The sequence below is a fragment of the Entelurus aequoreus genome, linkage group LG25 (assembly GCF_033978785.1).
Source record: "Entelurus aequoreus isolate RoL-2023_Sb linkage group LG25, RoL_Eaeq_v1.1, whole genome shotgun sequence".
Lineage (NCBI taxonomy): Eukaryota > Metazoa > Chordata > Actinopteri > Syngnathiformes > Syngnathidae > Entelurus > Entelurus aequoreus.
Genome location: NC_084755.1, coordinates 17,568,976 through 17,584,672, shown reverse-complemented (window position 1 = coordinate 17,584,672; position 15,697 = coordinate 17,568,976). Strand labels below are relative to the sequence as shown.

At 38.1% G+C, this 15,697-nt stretch overlaps 1 protein-coding gene across 1 annotated transcript in view; it reads right to left on the bottom strand.

Moving 5' to 3' along the window:
* The window catches only part of LOC133642852 (somatostatin receptor type 2-like), a 42,321-nt gene that overhangs the window by 1,299 nt on the left and 25,325 nt on the right, over nt 1-15,697 (bottom strand). The gene's annotated exons all lie outside the window — the stretch shown is intronic.

The following is a 15,697-nucleotide window of genomic DNA, read 5'->3' as shown; positions in this document are numbered from 1 at the left end:
TTTTTAAATGTCAAAATATTTTTTATTTATATCCCAACCATACCACCGCCCGCGCCCCCAAAAAGAAGAAAGAAACAGCAAAAAAACCCAAAGTAATATCTACAAATACATTAATTAAATAAACAAAAAAATAATAATAATACATTAATAATAATAATAATCAGAACCAATGGTAAGAATTTTAGTAGAAAAACTAAAACAAAATGTGGGGAGGTGTGGCCGGCAGACCGACAGCGAGGCAGGGCACGCCGGGGCCGACCCCGAGATGGCGGCGAGGAGGCGTGGCCGGAGAGGAGGCGTGGCCGACGGGCCAGCGGCGAGGCGGGGCGCGCCGAGATCGACGCCGAGATAAATGTCAGGTGCGTGGATCGCCCACCTGGGCACAATAATATAATCTCCTCTCAGTGTATAAAAGGGCGGCAGCCGTGAACGACGAGGCAGAGGGAGTTGGAGAGCCAGCAGTGAATGCAGCGCAGAAGAGAGCGAGAGGCAGACGAAGGCGACGACGCGGCAGGCTGCAAAGCATACCGAAGAGCGAGCAGGAAGAGAAGCTGAAAAGCGACCCGACGAGACTGAGTATTTGTTGAAAAATAAAGCGAAGTCACAAAACTGCTCCAGTCAAGTCTGTCTTGGGTGGTCCATGGAACCCCGACAGTGAGAGACTGTCACACAAAACAATAGTTTGCTTTTGCACGGCACTTCACAAAGATGGCCGACTAATAAAACTGGATGAGATAAAATAAATTTAAATCAATCAATCAAATTATACTTATATAGCCCTTAATCACAAATGTCTCAAAGGGCTGCACAAGCCACAATGACATTTCAACTCCAAACTACAAGTTTTTCCCCCTGGAGTCTAACCCTTCGCCGCTCCCAGCCTGTGGAACGCTCTCCCTGACCACCTGAGGGCACCACAGACTGTGGATGCTTTTAAAAAAGGCTTAAAAACCCTTCTTTTTAAAAAAGGCTTTTTTTTTTTTTTAGATATATACATACTAATTTTAGCTATTTGGCTGTTCTAGTTTTTATTTTTATTTATTTTTTATTATCTTTTTATTTTATTTTATTTTTTTAAACACTGTAGCACTTTGAGGTTGTTTACTCAATGTAAAGTGTTTTTTACAAATAAAATCTGTTATTATTATTACTTCTTCATGCACTGAAGAATCTTGACCTCGTCCATGTCTTTAAACCGGTCTCTCTGAATTTAGGAAACAAGTAAAAAAGCTCCGAGTCGTCTTGCCACAACTCTCGCCTCCTCTGAACCATTGCCACTGCGATGTTCTTCTTGGCCACGGACTACCAGACGCCCAGTGCTTTGTGAACCGGCACAGAACAAAGCAAACGCCCCAGGATCTTTTTGTCCTGGATCTGTGGCAAGAACTCTGTGGACCATGCCCCTCATATTGAAGAGTCCTGGAACTTTTCAGACACACCGGTTATGTAGCGTAACGCCAGTGGCGGGCCTTGCATTTCCCATCTAGGCCTTGAGTGATGTCCGACTTCAATGATTACCTCTCAAAATACCATAATTTATGTCCCCACATGACCATTGCTGGAGAAATACTATACAGAAACACATTTACGCACTACTGCGCATTGAACCACCTCAACAGTGTACAAAATAGGTTATTTTCTGGCGCATTTAAAAATCAATAAACCCGCATCAGCAATTAAAACATATCTTACGTGGTGCTGTCAAAATAAAAATAGCAAAAAACATATTAAACGTGAAAAATTAAAGCTGAGTTCCACAGCGTGCTCGTCAATAACATCCAGCTGCTGGCATGGCTACATCCACTACTGTGGCATGCTGGGTAATGGAGTTCTCATGTTACCTAGCTCATAACATCACAATATATATCTGCCACCTAATTAACGTTTTGTTTTTCTTCTCTGTGGGTCAACACTTCCTGCTAAGTTGCAACTTGTGATTGGATACTGACTTTGGGAATGACAAGTGAGTATCCAACCACAGTCTCGTTAACATCAAGCTACCTAGATAGGCTACTGTCAACAACTTGTGATCTGATTGGCTATCACAACTGTCTATCAACTGTATGTGTTCTCAAATTAATCTGCTAACGATCCCGATGAGTATCCAATCACAGGAGGCGTAAATGTCACGTTCAAGGTGAGGCCAGCTCGATACTGACAACAACTCGTGATCTGATTGGCTATCCCAACAGTCTATCAACTGTATGTCCCTGATCGCTTACAGTGCACAGACATTGTTGATTCTGAAGGCCTCGGGTAGATTTCATACAGCATGGCAACATAAGTTAGCTGAATTCTGATTGGATACAAACTGAAACTAAAAACAACAGCACTGGAACAAGCATACTATGACATGAAGAGAATATTGATTGATTGATTGATTGATTGAGACTTTTATTAGTAGATTGCACAGTAGAGTACATATTCCGTACAATTGACCACTAAATGGTAACACCCGAATGACTTTTTCAATTTGTTTAAGTCGGGGTCCACGTAATCAATTCATCGTAATATGAATACTTTTAGGTATTTAGGGAAGGTAAATAAAAAAATAATTTTATCTTTAATTATGATCATGATTTCTGGTTATGTTAGACCAGCCCTGATGGCCCACCACTGCGTAACGCCATATTTTGTTAGCAGTAATGCAATTCAATAATAAAACTAGATTTTAAATCTCCCCAAACGAGGATTAAACCCAAAATGTAAAACTTTCCATAAGAAGTTGGTATAAAACAAAACAAAAACAAAAAACAGGTCTCTTGACTAATTGAGTGGGATTGTGTCAACCGATTCCGTTTAACAGTTCTTCCGGGTGACGATGACGTCATCACGCAACGTGACGTCAAAAAGCGATATGGCGGAACGCGGCCGGAAAAAGGAAGAAGTTTGCCGACAATTTTACAAGAAAAAATTGCTACTTGTAATAATTGCAAAGAGGATGATATACGAGCTTTATCCTGAAACATTTGAACATACACAATACTTTATATTAATGTTGTGTTTTTGAACCGTGCCGATTTCATCCCAGGCAGCAGCAGTCATCTGACGTAAACACACCAGGTATTATTACCGATAATGTCAGCGCCATTACTTGTTATATTGAAATGAATGCCTTCTGAGACATATTCTGACAGGTTCGGCGGCGGCCAGTAATGGCTCCGGTTCACGCCTGCCGCTAGCTTTTACCGCGGCGGGGACGAGTACCACTCGGCCAGGATCGACGAATGTTACCGAGCAGTGACGAAGTCGCCACAGTCGACGCTCGGTTTTTTTCGGTAGGTGCATGTTCAATTGCAGTCAGAGAAAAGTTGCATGTTTTCCTCCAACATTTTCACTCAGTGAGACATTTTTATCATACAGGTTTGAGTTTGAGTTTATTTGGAACATGCATGCATACAACATGATACATCACAATTTCCAGTTTCTCTATTCAAACATGTTCGAAAAGGAGCAGGAAGAAGCAGAGTTTATTTAATCCTACACGTTTTCCATTATGTAGCAGTTGCTAAAACTTTTGTTCACTTCCTGTTCTCAATTTATTCACAATATACATAAGTAATAACAATAAAAAGATAAATATAATAATTGGTGAAGTAAGTTATATTTCATGGTGATGAAATATAACCATATGGATGAATGTTTATCATGGTTCTTCTTCTTTGTAATTTGTAAACACTTTAAGATTGAAGAGTTTCTTGAAGTGGATCATATTAGTACATTGTTTGATTTCTTTGCTTAATCCAGGGGTGTCCAAAGTGCGGCCCGGGGGCCATTTGCGGCCCGCAGCTAATTGTTTACCGGCAAGCCACACATTCTGGAAATGCTATTGCAAAAATAAAAAATACAATTACAAAAAGTGGAATAAGATAAAATCTAACGAGAAAAAGTTGCAATGTTGACACAAAAGCTGCCATGCAGGCTGTTTTTTTGATATTTTGTCTTTCTTTTTTTTTTTTTTTTTGCCATTGCTCCAAAAAAAAAAAAAGACAAAAAAATCCATGTTATAATGAATTATTTTCAAGACTCCAATTACTTCAAATATTTCACTTTAAAATGTTTTATGTGGTAAATATTGCATATATTGTGTAGTTGCCATATAAAGACATCAAAGTTTTCTTTGACAAAAGCGCATAATAGTTCAAACGTAAAATTGACAGATATATCTGAAGTTGATCTCGTAACCTAAGTGTTGAAAGTAAAAGAAAAACCTAATAAAAATGTATCACTTTATGAGTGGGGCACCTTTTGGATTCCAAATATATTTAGTGGTATTTAATTTATCTTTTCACTGTGATTACTCAAAAATATTAAATAATTAAAATCAATGGTGTCCTGCATTATTGATCTTTCGGGGCTCTAATTACTAAATACTGCATATTTCAGTTTTACTATAAAAAAAACAAAGTTGTTTTTGACAGAAAAGCCATAAAACCTTTTTATTTTTTATTTTGTATTACTTTATATCAACTTGAAGTTGATATAGAGATTTACTGTAAGCTTTAATAATAACAAAAAAATAATAATTTGACTTATTTTTAACATTTTAATGACTGAGACCCTTTAAGGTCCCCGGGACTCCTAAAAGTAAAATAAATAAAAAAATCCATATATTTTGTTATGGTTTGAAAATGAAAAATATCAAAATGGCCCCCACATGCTTTAATTTTTCCGTGTGCGGCCCTCAGTGGAAAAAGTTTGGACACCCCATGCTTAATCCATTCCATAATTTAATTCCACATATTGATATACTGAAGGTCTTAAGTGTTGTACGTGCGTACAAATGTTTTAAATTACTTTTTTCTCTAAGATTATATTCCTCCTCTTTTGTTGAGAAGAATTGTTGTATATTCTTGGGTAGCAGGTTATAGTTTGCTTTTTGTATAATTTTAGCTGTTTGCACATTCACTATGTCGTGGAATTTCAGTATTTTCGATTAAATGAAAAAAGTGTTTGTATGTTCTCTATATCCAACATTATGTATTATTCTAACTGATCTTTTTCGTAACAACCTTAATGAATGAAGTGTACTTTTGTAGTTATTTCCCCATATTTATACACAATAACTCAGATATGGTAACACTAGCGAGCAGTAGGTGAAACTCAAACAATGAGAATATCGTGTAAAAGTCCATTTATGTCAGCATTTCAACTTTCAATGTGAAACTAATATGTGATATAAAGTCCTTACATGCAAAGTGAGATATGTCAAGTCTTTATTTATGGTCATTTTGATGACATGTAGGGGCGTTAAACTCATTTTAGATCGGGGGCCACGTGGAGAAAAATCTACTCCCAAGTGGGCCGGCCTGGTAAAATCACGGCACGATAACTTAAAAATAAAGACAACTTCAGATTGTTTTCTTTGTTTGAAAATAGAACAAGCACATTCTGAAATGGTACAAATCATAATGTTGTTGGTTTTTTTTACAGTTACATGTTGCGGTTATTAGTATTCTATCTTCTGAATACATTATGTGATAATGTTCATCAATCAACTCATTGGTGTTAATTTTCAATATATCAAGATAAAACAATTATATCAAAATCAAATTACAGTATGTTACAGGACTCAAATGTAACCACGGCAACCGCAGCAAGTGCCGCGACCGCCCGTGTCACTTGCCATAATGCCCTAAAAAATTGACCAGCTTTCACGGCAAGAACATGCCCTGACCGCCCTTGACTTTTTACTTCTTAATGGACAATTGTAACAAATAAATTGATAGAAACACCTTACATGTTCAACTGTTTAAGACATCGCATAATTAACGTTAAAGGCCTACTGAAACCCACTACTACCGACCACGCAGTCTGATAGTTTATATATCAATGATGAAATCTTAACATTGCAACACATGCCAATACGGCTGGGTTAACTTATAAAGTGCAATTTTAAATTTCCCGCCACACTTCCGGTTGTAAACGTTTTATTATGCTGACGTAGGCGTGTGACGTCACGAGGGCAAGGGAAGTATTCGGAGCCCGTAGAATCCTATACAAAAAGCTCTGTTTTCATTTCATAATTCCACAGTATTCTGGACATCTGTGTTGGTGAATCTTTTGCAATTTGTTTAATGAACAATGGAGGCTGCAAAGAAGAACGTTGTAAGTGGGATCGGTGTATTAGCGGCTGGCTGTAGCAACACAACAAGGACTACTTACTTGGATAGCAGACGCCTAGCCGATGCTACCCGCCCACCGCACGGATGATGGGTGAAGTCCTTCGTCGCGCCGTCGATGGCTGGAACGCAGGTGAGCACGGCTGTTGATGAGCAGATGAGGGCTGGCTGGCGTAGCTGGAGCGCTAATGTTTTCATCATAGCTCTGTGAGGTCCGGTTGCTAAGTTGCTAAGTTAGCCTTAGCGTCGTTAGCAACAGCATTGTTAAGCTTTGCCAGACTGAGAACTATTAACCGTGTAGTTACATGTACATGGTTTAATAGTATTGTTGATCTTCTGTCTATCCTTCCAGTCAGGGATTCATTTATTTTGTTTCTATCTGCATTTGAGACAGATGCTATCACGTTAGCTCATGCTAAAGAGCTTCGTCGATGTATTGTCGTGGAGATAAAAGTCACTGTGAATGTCCATTTCGCGTTCTTGACTCTCATTTTCAAGAGGATATAGTATCCGAGGTGGTTTAAAATACAAATCCGTGATCCACAATAGAAAAAAGAGAGAGTGTGGAATCCAATGAGCCAGCTTGTACCTAAGTTACGGTCAGAGCGAAAAAAGATATGTATTTCACTGCATTCTAGTCCGTCACTCTAACGTTCCTCATCCACAAATCTTTCATCCTCGCTCAAATTAATGGGGTAATCGTCGCTTTGTCACTCCGAATCTCTCTCGCTCCATTGTAAACAATGGGGAATTGTGAGGAATACTAGCTCCTGTGACGTCACGCTACTTCCGGTACAGGCAAGGCTTTTTTTTGATCAGCGAGCAAAAGTTGCGAACTTTAGCGTCGATTTTCTCTACTAAATCCTTTCAGCAAAAATATGGCAATATCGGGAAATGATCAAGTATGACACATAGAATGGATCTGCTATTCCCGTTTAAGTAAAAAAGATTTATTTCAGTAGGCCTTTAATTGGTATTAACAACATGGGTGCAGCAATTTTGGGGCGTAAGGGGACACTATGCCCATTTTATGTTTATGAATATATATATATATATATATATATATATATATATATATATATATATATATATATATATATATATATATATATATATATATATACGCTAGGTCAGGAAAAAACACAGAGGCTATTTCATCCCTACGAGCTTGTTTCGCAGGTTTCTCTGCTCTTCAGGGGATTTTATTGAAGTGTCGCACTTCAATAAAATTTCCTGACTTAACGTATATTCTGCTCTACCCTGGTATTGAGCACTGTATAACGGATAAACCACAGAAACCTTGACTATATATATATATATATATATATATATATATATATATATATATATATATATATATATATATATATATATATATATATATATATATATTGTAGCTGAGATAGGCTCCAGCGCCCCGAATAAGTGGTAGAAATGGTAGGATGGATATATATATATATTAGGGCTGCAACTAACGATTAATTTGATAATCGATTAATCTGTCGATTATTACTTCGATTAATCGATTAATAATCAGATAAAAGAGACAAACTACATTTCTGTCCTTTCCAGTATTTTATTGAAAACACCCAGCATACTGGCACCATACTTATTTTGATTATTGTTTCTCAGCTGTTTGTACATGTTGCAGTTTATAAATAAAGGTTTATTTATAAAAAAAAATAATATTTTTTTTTATTTAAAAGCCTCTGCGCATGCGCATAGCATAGATCCAACGAATCGATGACTAAATTAATCGGCAACTATTTTTATAATCGATTTTAATCGATTTAATCTATTAGTTGTTGCAGCCCTAATATATATATATAAATATGTATGCATATATAAATATGTATGCATGTATTGCATTGTGTGTGAATAGGTGAATGTGGAAATAGTTTTTTTTAAACACTTGCTATACAATTTCCACTCTCACTGGGATGCCGACCGACAGGACGCACACATAATTCCGTTTAGATGAACATTCAATCGCAATCTTCACAAAGGGTTAAAAAAAAGTTGACCAGCCTGTCGGTCCATGATCACATTTGTGTACTACCAGGTGAGAGCTGCATCAAGTATAATCTCGAATTGACTTTTAGCAAGTTTGAGACGAAGCAGAAGAAGCCGCCGGCTCAGTGTGTCAACAATAGCAGCGTAAGCTAGCATTCTTGCACCGCTATCAATGCCCCGCTAAAATGGTCCGTCTGCGTTAGCGCTTATAATAACAATATCACTCATATTTGATTAATTTTCAGGTCACGATATGTAAATTAAGTATTTTTGGCGGTTTCTGGATGTTTTTAGAGATGGTGCAATGAGCGCAGCAGAGAACCCTTGATCTGTTGACTCAATTGTTAGCTATTTATTTACGATTTTGAAATCATAAAAAAGCCAAGCATATGTGTTCTTGAATTTCAAAAGGATTGCGATTAATAAAAAAACACGTATTTTTCCAATTTTTGCATATTTCCAGAATGACTGATCTGATAATATGGTCAAGAGTGCAGAAGTGTTACTCCAGTGACGTCGAATCTACGAAAATTGCCGAAAAATATTCAAAATGTCCGACTGAATTTCTGGCATTTTTTTATGTTTAGACGGTATTTTCACATACTTAGCGTATTGTATATACAATTAGATATGGTTTAATGCATACAATGAAACACAATTAAGGATAAAAAGTCAACTTGCTTTTTCACTCTACTGGTACTTTAAAGGCCTACTGAAATGACATTTTCTTATTTAAACGGGGATAGCAGATCCATTCTATGTGTCATACTTGATCATTTCGCGATATTGCCATATTTTTGCTGAAAGGATTTAGTAGAGAACATCGACGATAAAGTTCGCAACTTTTGGTTGCTGATAAAAAAAGCCTTGCCTGTACCGGAAGTAGCGTGACGTCACAGGTTGAAGGGCTCCTCACATTTCCCCATTGTTTACACCAGCAGCGAGAGCGATTCGGACTGAGAAAGCGCCGATTACCCCATTAATTTGAGCGAGGATGAAAGATTTGTGGATGAGGGACGTGAGAGTGAAGGACTAGGCCAGACCTGGGCATTGTACGGCCCGCGGGCCGCATCCGGCCCTTTGCGCATCCCTCTCCGGCCCGCGTGAGGCCAATCATAAATTACAAAATAAATTTCAAAAAGTATCTATGTCGAGTGTGCAATACAACGGTGCTGCTTTTGTTTTGAAAAGCATTATTTGTATTACTTCCGTGTGGACGTATGCGCGTGTGCGATTGTGAGTGAATTGAACGGCGCAATAACTAATTACAAAATAAAGTTTAAAAAACATCTATGACGTGCGCGCAATACAACTGTGCTGCTTTTATTTTGAAATGTGTTATTTATGCCATATGTCCGGGGGGAACCTGTGAGTGAAGGTGCATAGAGACAAGTGATGAGACGCTAAAAAAAGAAAAGTTGATGACGAATGGCGTGTTTTGGACTGCCAAGTATTTCTTTACATAAATTAATGGTAAAGCCGTGTGCTTAATTTGTGGTACACAGCTTGCTGTGTTTAAAGAATATCATTTTAATCGCCACTACACGAAGAAACACGAGGGAATATACCGGAATGTGTCTGATGAAGCGCGCGCAAGGGAGGCTGATGCGTTGATGGTAAAACTGCAAAGCCAACAAGGACTTTTTGCCATATTTCACACCCCCAGAGATGCAGCTGTCAGGACAAGTTTCGTCATTTCTCACAAAAGCGCCAGAAAAAGTAAGGCGTTTTCTGACGGAGAGTTTATTAAGGAGTGCTTATTGGACTTTGTTGCGCTGATAATGCCCGGAGACATGGGCTGTTTTTCGCTAACTTTGGATGAGAGCTCTGATGCAGTCAATTAAAGAGACAACCACAGGTAATGACTTGTTCACAGAGGTAAATGCGTGTTGGGACACGCTGGCAGGTGTGACAATCCAATCCACTTTATTTATACAGCACATTTAAACAACAAAATGTTTCCAAAGTGCTGCACAACAATATTAAAAACAATATTCAAATATTATCCTTAGCTCCACCAATGACTGAATAAAAAGAAAAAACAATTACATATAAAACCAATATAAAAAACAATATAAAATAAATATGATTAAAAACTATTTTTAACAACAGATGGTTGTCCAAATCTGATGGGGAAAAATGTTGGATAATGCAGGATAAAGTGACCATCAAAAGCAATCTGCTTTTGTATAAAGTTAAGTTAGGTTAAATTAAATTATTATTATTATTATTATTAATTATTATTATTATTATTATCATCATTATTATTTATCTTACGGTATATCAAAAATAATATTGAGAAAAATTTAATTGAAATATTGTCGTGTGGCCCTCCAGCAGTGCTCGGGTTGCTTATGCGGCCCCCGGTGAAATTTAATTGCCCACCCCTGGACTAGGCGTATCTTTTTTCGCTTTGACCGTAACTTAGGTACAAGGGCTCATTAGATTCCACACTTTCTCCTTTTTCTATTGTGGATCACGGATTTGTATTTTAAACCACCTAGGATACTATATCCTCTTGAAAATGAGAGTCGAGAACGCGCAATGGACATTCACAGTGACTTTTATCTCCACGACAATACATTGGCGAAGCACTTTAGCTACGGAGCTAACGTGATAGCATCGTGCTTAAATGCAGATAGAAACAAAAGAAATAAGCCCCTGACTGGAAGGATAGACAGAAGATCAACAATACTACCAAACACTGGACCTGTAACCACACGGTTAATGCTGTACCGCCTGGCGAAGCCTAGCAATGCTGTTGCTAACGACGCCATTGAAGCTAACTTAGCTACGGAACCTCGACAGAGCTATGCTAAAAACATTAGCTATCCACCTACGCCAGCCCTCATCTGCTCATCAACACCCATGCTCACCTGCGTTCCAGCGATCGACAGCGCGACGAAGGACTTCACCCGATCATTGATGCGGTCGGCGGCTAGCGTCGAATAGCGAGTCTGCTATCCAACTCAAAATCCTCCTAGTTGTGTTGCTGTAGCCAGCCGCTAATACAACAATCCCACATACAGCTTTCTTCTTTGCAGTCTTCATTGTTCATTAAACAAATTGCAAAAGATTCACCAACACAGATGTCCAGAATACTGTGGAATTTTGCGATGAAAACAGAGCTTTTTGTATTGGATTCAATGGTGTCCGAATACTTCCGTTTAACTAGTGACGTCACGCGCATACGTCATCATACATAGACGTTTTCAACCGGAAGTTTAGCGGGAAATTTAAAATTGCACTTTATAAGTTAACCCGGCCGTATTGGCATGTGTTGCAATGTTAAGATTTCATCATTGATATATAAACTATCAGACTGCGTGGTCGGTAGTAGTGGGTTTCAGTAGGCCTTTAATACCGACAAAAATTTACTTTTAGGCTTGTTTACTAACGAGTTTCATCACATTTTTGAAAGCTTACTTTTAGCTCCAGAATGTGGGCGGGTCTGCATCAGCCTGCCGACGCTACCTACAAAAGACTGGAGGCAATTTCGCATTGTGTAGTATGTGATTTGGTAGCATCTTCATTCCAAATTCTCGCAGAATTTGAAGGAATGATCAAATAAGTCTGCTCGATGCATTGTTGCAGGTTGTAGCAATACAACTAAGTAAGGGGTCAGCCTGCATGCTTTTTTAAATGATGGGAATATGAGGAAAGTTTGGACATTTCCAGTCAAATTGACTGATTCCAAGCGATAGGAATGTCATTTGCAGCAATTTTTTTTAATGATTTGGACTCCAAAGAAGAAGGACTTTGTTCTAAGTTTAGATAGAATAAAACGAAAAAAAAGTCAAGATACATGCGATCCGGAAAATCCTAGGGATGATGTTTGATAAGAAATTATCGAGTTCGAGCCTATTATCAAATCCTCTTATCGAACCGATTCCTTATCAATTCTCTTATCGAGTCCAGATAGGTTGTTGTATATGGAAAAAAACACACAATATTTGGTTTAACAAAAGCTCACTTTTATTATATTAGAAAAAAATAAAATAAAATAAATAAATATTGACTGTTACCCCCCCCCCCCTAAAAAAATAAAATAAAATAAATAAATATTGACTGTTGTTACCCAAAGTATATTAAGTGGGATTTTTCAGAAAAACAAATATATACAGTAACACAAAAACAACCTGTCTCTGTGATCACTATAGGTGTATAAATAATAATATAGTGTTAAATAAAATCAGTCCTTTGGGCACAAAACTGAAAATAATACAGCTCTCCAAAAAGTGCACTTCTGCTGCTATTTGACATAACTGTTTGTTACAATGCTTTGACATTTTTGCACTTTATTTCTTTATTGGAAGAAAATTCTATGAAGAGAAAAGTTGTTTGCAAATGTGGTTACAATGCTAAAAAATTAAAAGTTAAAGCTAAAAAAACAAATACACTTTATTGAGTTAACATTATTTCTTTATAGGGGGAAAGTGGTGATGTTATGAGCTAGGCTAGGGAATATAACAACTACACTACCCGGTAGCCCCGAAAACTGTTGTTGCATGTCGTCACCCGGCAGCTAAGAATGAGGTTATGAGCACGCTGTGAAAGTAAACGTCAAGAACTCAGCCAACACGCCTCGTCTGCATTATTTATAATTAGACAGACAATGCATATACAGTGTGATTTTGTTTTGTTTACAAGGAAAGAAAAACAAAAGTTAAAAAAGGGAGATGTGTTGTATATATATGCAGTGTTTCCCACACATTAATTTATTTGTGGTGGCCCGCCACGAAAGAATTACGTCCGCCACAAATAAAAAAAAAAAATTAAATTTTTTTATTTAAAAAAAAAAATTATAATAATATTTTTTTTTTGTCCTGTCCAGCTCCTCAGGCAAATCATATAGTTGATGTAGATGCCCATATAGGCTGTTCAGATTTACTTTACAAAAGAGAAGTGTAGGATACTTCTCTTGTTGCCTTATTTGTATTTGACCACTACTGTTTTCTGTTTATTTGTTACTGACTGTGGCAGGACACCTCTGCCTCTGTTTCACTTTATGTTGCTGGTAAATAATATGGTTGTAGTAGTAGGCTAAAGTTAAATTATTTAGTATGCTTTAAGAGACATTTTAGCTTTTATATTTTATAACATATATTTTTTGTAAGAACCACAATTAATATATTTCAGTGAATAACTTATTGTTCAAATCTGTATATAAATATGTACATAAAGTGTTGTAATTATATTGTAAAATTGATGAATGGATGGACGTTTAAAACAAAACTGTTATTATTAATTAGTAAGTATACATTTTTTGAGCCTTTTTAGAGAAAATCATATCATTGTAGTAAATTATGCAAATTACTCGATGTCATGTTGACCACGCCCATAACCACGCCCATAGCCACGCCCCCACCACCACAGGTATCTTGGCATTGGGTTAAGAACGTTGCGACAGCTGCCGTAAAGGAGGTGCGTTGCTAGCCTGGTTGCTATGTTTCCGGTTGGTCGTAAAAGTGTTCGCCATGTGTTTGTACCCTGCTCAAATCTCTCAGTTAAGTTATTCATTGGATTATACCTTTTGTTTTGAACTTTATTACACCTTGGAGCGCTTTTTCCGGTCCATTGTTTTTCTGCTTTCCCTATCTGCGCCTAATGACTGAGCTACGTGACGTCATTTCTTGTGATGTCTCAAGGGGCATTTCTGGTCGGGAAGGGATTCGTTCCGAGGGATTCGAATAAAGAACCAACTCTTTTTCTTTACTATAGTGGTCTCGATAACGGGTACAGGTTCTCAAAAAGGGATTCGAGTCCGAGGACTCGGTTCTTTTCTTATCGAACAACCGGGAAAACCGGTTTCGAGTATCATCCCTAGAGCTCCCTTGAGAGACGAAAGGAGCCAGAACCTGCGGATAAACCAAGAAAGAAGAGCAGTCCTGACGCTTAAAAACGAGAGAAAAAGAATGTACGCCGCTAGTATTCTATTTTGCGTCCTCATCTACTGATGTTTTCGTCAAGATGCTTGAGGAAATGTTAAAAAGCATGACGAAACACAGGCTATGTGTCTACGGAAGAGCAGGGAAGTCGGGAAATGGCGATTCTTTTCTATTTCTTTTTTGCTCACATTGTTAATCTTATCAGTTTTGAAGTAATCATGGACCAGGGTGACAAATCACCTCATGGTTTGGCAACCTAACCGTTAAGCTAAAAAGCAAACTGGCCGGCATGCATAAAACGGCAATGAAAATCGTAGGGAGGAAAGAATATGAGCCTATACAGAGCATCTATGAGCAGGCAGTTAGGAAAAAAGCTAAGAAAATTATTTCCAACTCACAACACCCACTCTTCCCTGAATATGGAACCCTGCCACCAGGGAGAAGACTCCGGGTCCCACTATGCAAATCTAACCGCCTTAAATTATCATTTGTCCCAGCCTCCATTAAGCTGACCAACAAGGTGCAATAGAATGTTAATACATAGGTTAAGCACTTTTTTAGCACATAGCACTTTAGCACATAGCACTTTAGAACTAAGCACTTTAGCACATAGCACTTTATCCATGAGCTCAATTGCAATGCACACTGGCACTTTATCTTTATCTCCATACTGTAGATTTTATGCCTACATCAAAGTGCCACCTATGTCTATCAAGCTCCATGTTCTGATGTTTAAATGTTAGTTGTCTGGTTGTGGTTGTGTCTGTGCTTGTGTTTTTGTTCTGTTGTTTTTGTGTATGTTAAGAAAGCAATGATGCACTGTGCCCAAGACAAATCTCCCCGTGGGGACAAAAAAGTTGAACCTTGAACCTTGAACCTTGAAAAACATGCACCTCAGCAGCCGATATTGACTGTAAAAAGTCGTTCTCGCAATTGTTGGATATGAATTCAAACCATAACCAACCATGCATCACTATAGCTCTTGTCTCATAGTAGGTGTACTATCACGACCTGTCACATCACGCTGTGACTTATTTGGTGTTTTCCTGTGTGTAGTGTTTTAGTTCTTGTCTCGCGCTCCTATTTTGTTGTTGATTGTCATGTCACGTACGGATGTACTTTGTGGACGCCGTCTGTTCCTCCACACGCTGTAAGTCTTTGCTGTCGTCCAGCATTTGTGTTTTGTTTACTTTGCAGCCAGTTCCGTTTTAGCTTCGTTAGCCATCCCTAAGTTTCAATGCCTTTTCTTAGCGGCACTCACCTTTTGTTTATTTGTGGTTTAAGCATTAGACATCTTTTTACCTGCACGCTGCCTCCCGCTGTCGCCTGCAAATCGTGATCACGACAAACCATGTTCCCGACATCTATTAGCTACCTGCTGCCACCTACTGATATGGAAGAGTATTACACGGTTACTCTGTCGAGCTCTAGACAGCACAGACACTCAACAACGGCACATTTGCGGATTATAATTACTGGTTTGCAAAAAATATTTTTAACCCAATTAGGTGAAATTACACACCAGACTGTATCTAGAGGCACAGTGGTTGATAATGTCACGCCAAGAGGGGGCGACATATCAAGTCTGGCGATGGAAAGGGGGCCTTCTAAGTAGAGATGTCCGATAATGGCTTTTTTGCCGATATCCGATATTCCGATATTGTCCAACTCTTA